The sequence below is a fragment of the Spermophilus citellus genome, assembly GCF_964194105.1.
Source record: "Spermophilus citellus genome assembly, chromosome: 5".
Classification (NCBI taxonomy): domain Eukaryota; kingdom Metazoa; phylum Chordata; class Mammalia; order Rodentia; family Sciuridae; genus Spermophilus; species Spermophilus citellus.
In genome coordinates this window covers 157,702,278-157,708,454 of record NC_138186.1, presented here as the reverse complement: position 1 = coordinate 157,708,454, position 6,177 = coordinate 157,702,278, and the positions used below count along the sequence as shown (strand labels likewise).

The following is a 6,177-nucleotide window of genomic DNA, read 5'->3' as shown; positions in this document are numbered from 1 at the left end:
GGTTGATAACAGTGACAAGATTCTGGGGGTAGTGTGTCCTTCCAGTTAAATAACCTCTGAACAGAGCAAGTAAGCCCTTACATACAGCATAGAATTTTAGGGCCAAGTGTGACACTACAGGTTACTTAGTCCTCCTTTCTTTCCTTGAAGAAAGCTTCTTAATGACACTCCTGGAGCCATGTCCACTACATCCTACAAACTCTGTGATTGTATGGGAATTTTTAAATTTGTTTTTTTTGTGCCAGAGACTGAACCAGGAACTTATAAGGTGAACTCCTAGCTGAAATGTTTTATTTATTTATTTCTTGCTTGCCATACTGGCAATTGAAACCAGGGCCTGGCAGTGTTGGGCAAGAGCTCTACCAGTGAGCTACATCCACAACCCTTTTTGTTTTTTTCAAATTTTGAAACAGGTCTCACTAAATTGTCCAGGCTGGCCTTGAATTTATGACCTTCAGGACTCAGCCTCCCGGGGAGTGGAATTCTTTTTTTGGAAGGGGGTGGGGGTGGTACCAGGGATTGAACTCAGGGGCACAAGGTCACTGAGCCACATCCCCAGCCCTATTCTGTATTTTTATTTAGAGACAGGGTCTCAGTGAGTTAGTTAGCGCCTCACTTTTGCTGAGGCTGGCTTTGAACTGGTGATCCTCCTGCCTCAGCCTCTGGAGCCACTGGGATTACAAGCGTGGGCCACCGCGCCCAGCTTAAGTGGAATCTTTTTAACAGAGGTATTCACATTTGAATTTAGGGATACAATAGCCAATAATTAATTTAACTTGATAAAAAGTAGCCTTTAATTTTTATAGTCTAGTACAAATATGTCAAAAGGAGATATCTGAAAGTACTAATAGTATCTATTTTCAAGAAGCAAAATTGGCAAAGATGCTCTTCGTTGCAAAGAACGGGCACTATCTTCCAACACCACAAACTAAATGACTCCATCCCAGACTTACAATTCAGTTTAACAAGAAATAGAGCCCTCTTCTCACACCGCCCCCGTTATTCCAACTGTGGCAATAACGACCTCCTCTTCTAGGATGAGGCGGACACACCTGAACTCTGCTCACCGGTCGGTCGTGGTTGGCGACATTGTCTGGCTGGTTCAGAAAACACACGTGCTCGAAGCTCACTAGACAAGAATCGGATTTTATTTAAGCCCTCAGATCTCGAATCCTGATGTCCACAGCGAGGTTTCCGAGCGCCACTCCCGGCCGCTTCCAGAGAATTGAGCTCCTGGGGACGCGACTCCTTCTCTCCGTCCGGATGCAGAGCTCGATTGGCTGAAGGAGCGACTGCGTACGCCGAGCAAGCTCGGGCGGGGAGTCTTCGGCCGCGCTCGCGAGCGGGTCCAGCGGGCGCGGCAGGCGGAGCGTAGTGGGGCGACGCTCACCCATGCGCTGGGATGCGGGCCACCGGTCCGAGCAGGGAGGCCGCCGGCGGCGCGCTCTCTCCCCGCAGCCGGGCAGTCAGAAGCCCCCAGTCCTCGGCCCCCGCGCAAGCGACGCCGGGAAATGCGCACATCCGGTAAATCGCAGCCGAGTGCGGCCGCGGCGACACGGAGTCGAAGGCAAAATGGCGGCGGCGGCGGCGGCCTGGTGCTAAGGGGAGAGCCAGGTCCTCGCGACCCCTGCGACGGGCCGCGCCGGCCCGCGGCAGCCCACCGGCCTCTCTCCCCGCCCTGCGCCACCTGGGACACTTGGGGCCCCTGGGACGTGCTCCGGCCGCCTCGGCTCCTGCCCTCGGGCCCGTGGCCGCTGTCCAGGAGCCCCGCTCTCCCCTGCAGGTAAGTCCGGGGCTGCCGTAGCGGGTGGGGCTCACTCTCTCCTCCGGAGTCCGCTCGGCCGGGGCGGTGGCCGCAGGGGCCCACGCCCATTCCCGCTGGCGGGGGTCCAGGGGCTGCTGCGGACCGGCGGGCTGAGCCGGCCGGGTCCGGGCCTGGGCCTGACTTGGCTGGTCGCTTTGACCAGAGCTGAGCCCTGCCCTGGGGAAGCGAGGGTTGGCCGCACCGGGTGCTGCAGGAAGAGCCCCAGGCATTTCGGCCTCGGACGTGCAGGTCTGGCTGGGAAGAGCCTGCCTTGCTGGCGGCCTCGAGGCGACTGTCCCCTCCCACCCCACCCCCAACTCGCTTCGGAGGGGCGGAAAGAGAAAGGTGGTTCTGAAGGAAAGTTGCTTTGAAAGAGCTACCGCAGTTCTTTGGACCGCGGAGGGCCCGGATCCTTGGGTATAACTTGAAATCGTGGGAATCTCTCCCTTACGCTTTAATGTTAGGTCACTGTTCATAGTTCGAAGCGATGGGAGCGATGGCGGTGGATTTATAGAATAGGAATGTGTATATCAATTTCGGGAACTTTGTTTATTATAACTTGGAGCGCAAAGAATTACTCTCGGGTGATTTTGTTTAATCCCATCCTCTGACTTCTTCAATTAAAAGTCATTTTTAAGGGAACAAAGTGAATATTTTTCGATTCATGTGAATGACTTAAAATGTGTGTCATCGTCTAGAACTTATCGTTAGTGAGCCATAAGTATCCTCTGTAACACAAATAATATTATCACTCCAGTTTTGTAAATGCACTTGAATGCCTGAGATTATGAAACTTGTCAGACCTTTATGAATTATTTATTGAAGGTTGAAAATGTTTATCCATTTTTCCTCCATGAGGAAGAAAAGGTAGGACAATTATATTCGGAATGCATGTTGCCTACTAAGATACCTACATTTGTGATTGCCTTACCAAGGTTTTCTTTTACCTTTAAATAAGTAGACAGATTGATTCCCTAAGGCGGTGGAAAAATTTGACTGATTTTTAAGTAGCATTATGTTCCTCTGATAAACTGTTACTGCAAAAAACTAGATCATAGCACATACTGTGAAAGGCACATTCTTTCTGTGCCTGTTGATTGATTATGCCTTGCTAGTCTCCAAAACAATAAAAAAAAGTACTTCCACTACATTTTTTAATGTATGATATCTGGCCTTCATTTATAGGCAGAGTTTTTGTTTTGCTTTTAATGTTGGTCCTTGTTCTATGTACATATTCTATGTGTATGTTCTATGTACATATCTTGGAATAGTCCCTCCTCTCATTATTTTAGATATGATATTTATATTAGTAGATGACTTTTTTTTACATCACTGTTAGTCATTTAGCAACTTTGTCCAGAAATTACCATTTTTCAGCATGAAGATAAAAATATACTGATTGTTTTCGCTTTTTTTTTTTTTTTTGGTGGTACTAGGGATTGAACCCAGGGGCTCTCTACCACGAGGTACATTCCCAACTCTTTTTATTTTATTGAATTTATTTTATTTAGCTTAGCAGGAAGGTCTTGTTAAGTTGCTCTGGGTGGCCTCATGTTTGCAATTCTTCTGCTTCAGCCTTGCTAGTAACTGGGATTTCATCAGCTAGTTCTTAGAAAGTAAATGAAAGAAAATGTTTATGTTCAGAGATTTGTGAATATTGCTCTTTGAAAAACTAAGACTCTGCTGCTGCTGAGAAACACAACCAGTTATCATTGCTGATCTCATAATAACATAATTCAGACCAAGGTAACACTTTGAAATCTTATCATGCAATGGTACCTGTTTTTTTTTTTCCTAAATTCAACAAGAAAACAATATGCATTTGGGTTTACTGATTGTTGTATTTTTGAAGAGGGTCTTAAATTTCAAAACAATTGAAATTTTGTCTATTCAGTGTAAACAATGTAAGTGTCCCTTAAAAGCCTAAGTGAACATACTCTCTGCCCATAGAAAATTCAAGATGTAGATATGATGAAAAGAGGCTGGATTAGATGTGGAGTCCATTCCTAGCATTACCCAGCTAACTACATGACCTTATGTAGGTCTCTTTTAATTCATTTCATTGTCTATTTAAAAAAATATGTGTACGTATATTTTTTTTCCTAAATATATAGCTAGATCAATCAAGCTGTTCTTCAAGACACATTATCTCTATGAATCCCTGACCAGGTAAGAAAAATAAGACAAGAATATGAAGAGGACAAAAGCACGTTTTATTTGAATCATGCAAATAGAATGTAGTTTTCAGAGGATAGTAGATCGAAATTCAATGAAAGTTTCTGTTAGGGGAGGCATTTGAATGAAGTCTTGAAGATTGGATATAATTTCTACAAGACAAATATAGCAGTGGCCCTTTCAATAAGAATAAACAGGATGTGCTGGGTGAGGTGGGACATGCCTATAATCCCAATAACTCTGGAGGCTGAGGCAGGAGGATTGCAAATTCAAGTCCAGCCTCAGCAATTTAGTGAGGCCCTAGCAACTTATCAAGACTCTGTCTAAAAAAAAAAAAGCTGGAGATATAGGTCAGTGGTAAAGCCTCCCTGGGCTCAATTGTCAATACCAAAAAAAAAAAGGATGAGTAAGAACATGACAGTAGAAAACCAAAAGGTATATTATCTGAGAGCCAGTAATTTGGTTAGAGTATAAGGTACAAGTATGGAGATAAACAGAAAATATATGTCAGAGATAAGCAGATAATAACTAAGTTATTATGAGTCAGGTGTTTGTTCTAAACATTTGACATGTATTTAATGCTCACAACAACCTTATGAGATAGAACCTAATTTTGCCCATATTTGAAGATGAAGAAACTAAGACACACAGGTTAAGCAGCTTGCCCGAGGTCAGACAGCTAGTATGTGGCAGAGCTGGAGTCATAACCAGGTAGAACTCCAGAACCACTAAATTGAAGTTAAGAGTAATTTAATGTTATGTAATAGGGAAAGTGACATGATTAGAACTGTTAATTAGGAAGAATGATCTGGCACCACTGTACTGTTGGTTAAAGAGGTAAGCTGTTTTGCTTTGAAGAGTTCTTTTATTTGAGACAAGGACTCTATGTGGTCCAGGCTGGCTTCCAACTTGAGATCCTCCTGCCTCAGCCTTCTGAATAACTGGAATTACAGGCAAGTCCCACCACACTTGGCTTTTTTGAAGAATTCTTTTAAAATTCATCTTTATTATTAATTTGAATTTTGACATGTCATAGTAATAAAGATTATTAAGATTTGATAATTTTAATATTGGCCATATCTTGTTTATGGGATTATAGATGAGTACACCTTGAAGGCAATCTAACAATAAATATCAGAATTTTAAATGCACACTCTCTTAACACATAATACACACACACACACACACACACATATATATATATATATATATATACACACACACACATATATATATATATATATATATATTTTTTTTTTTTCTTGCTGTGCTATGCACAGTGCTGGGGATTGAACTCAAGATCTCAAACATGCTAAGTAAGCACTATACCATTGACCTATACCCCTGGCCCTAGGCATTGACCTATACCCTTGGTCCTAGGCATTCACTTTGATCCAGTATTTCTACTTCTGGGAATTTATCTTAAGGAATGCTCAAGAATTTTTATTGCAGCATATTTTTATTGAGAGAGAGAGAGAGAGAGAGAGAGAGTGTGTGTGTGTGTGTGTGTGTTGCTAGGGATTGAACCCAGGGCCTCCTTCATTCGAGGCACGTACTCTATCAACTGAGCAATGTCCCTAGCCCAACAAGCTGCTTTTCTAACCCTGGAAAAGATTTCAGTTTTGAACTCTTTTATTCCCTTATATTTCTGCTTTCAAATTAGCTGCTGCTTTTTGACTTATTTGTTTATAGTAAATTTTTTTTACTAATCAGGAAAATGTCTCATTAGGCAGTGTCATCATTGTGCAAACATCACAGAGGCACTTACTCAAACCCAGATGATATAGATCAGTCACTCACATGGTCTCTCTTTGTGTTTGTGGGAGGGGGTGGTGGTACTAGGAATTATCTAGTGTGCTTCATGCATATTAGATAAGTACTCTACCACTGAGCTATATCCCTAGCCCTTTTTTGTTTAATTTAAAAAAATTTTTGAGACATGGTCTTGACAAGTTGCCTGACCTTGTCTTGAGCTTGGGATCTTCCTGCCCCAGCCTCCAGAGTAGCTAGGGTTATAGGTGTACACTACCACACCTAGCTTTACATGGTCTCTTGGTGCAGTCAAGAGATGCAATAAACAAGGATGTATGAGGCTACTGCTGGCATAACCAGCATACTGTTACAGTAAACTATATTTTTTAATAAGTAGAAAGGTTACACTTTAATGATAAGTAAAATATAGTAAAAACTCAGTAATG

At 43.1% G+C, this 6,177-nt stretch overlaps 1 protein-coding gene across 2 annotated transcripts in view; it reads left to right on the top strand.

Moving 5' to 3' along the window:
* The first annotated feature begins 1,645 nt into the window (after positions 1 to 1,645).
* Positions 1,646 to 6,177, top strand: part of LATS1 (large tumor suppressor kinase 1) — a 45,552-nt gene continuing 41,020 nt past the window's right edge. For both annotated transcript variants that reach the window (XR_014022241.1, XM_081296022.1), the window contains exon 1: positions 1,646 to 1,783. The gene's annotated coding sequence lies outside the window, so the exon portion shown is untranslated. The remainder of the gene's footprint in view (positions 1,784 to 6,177) is intronic.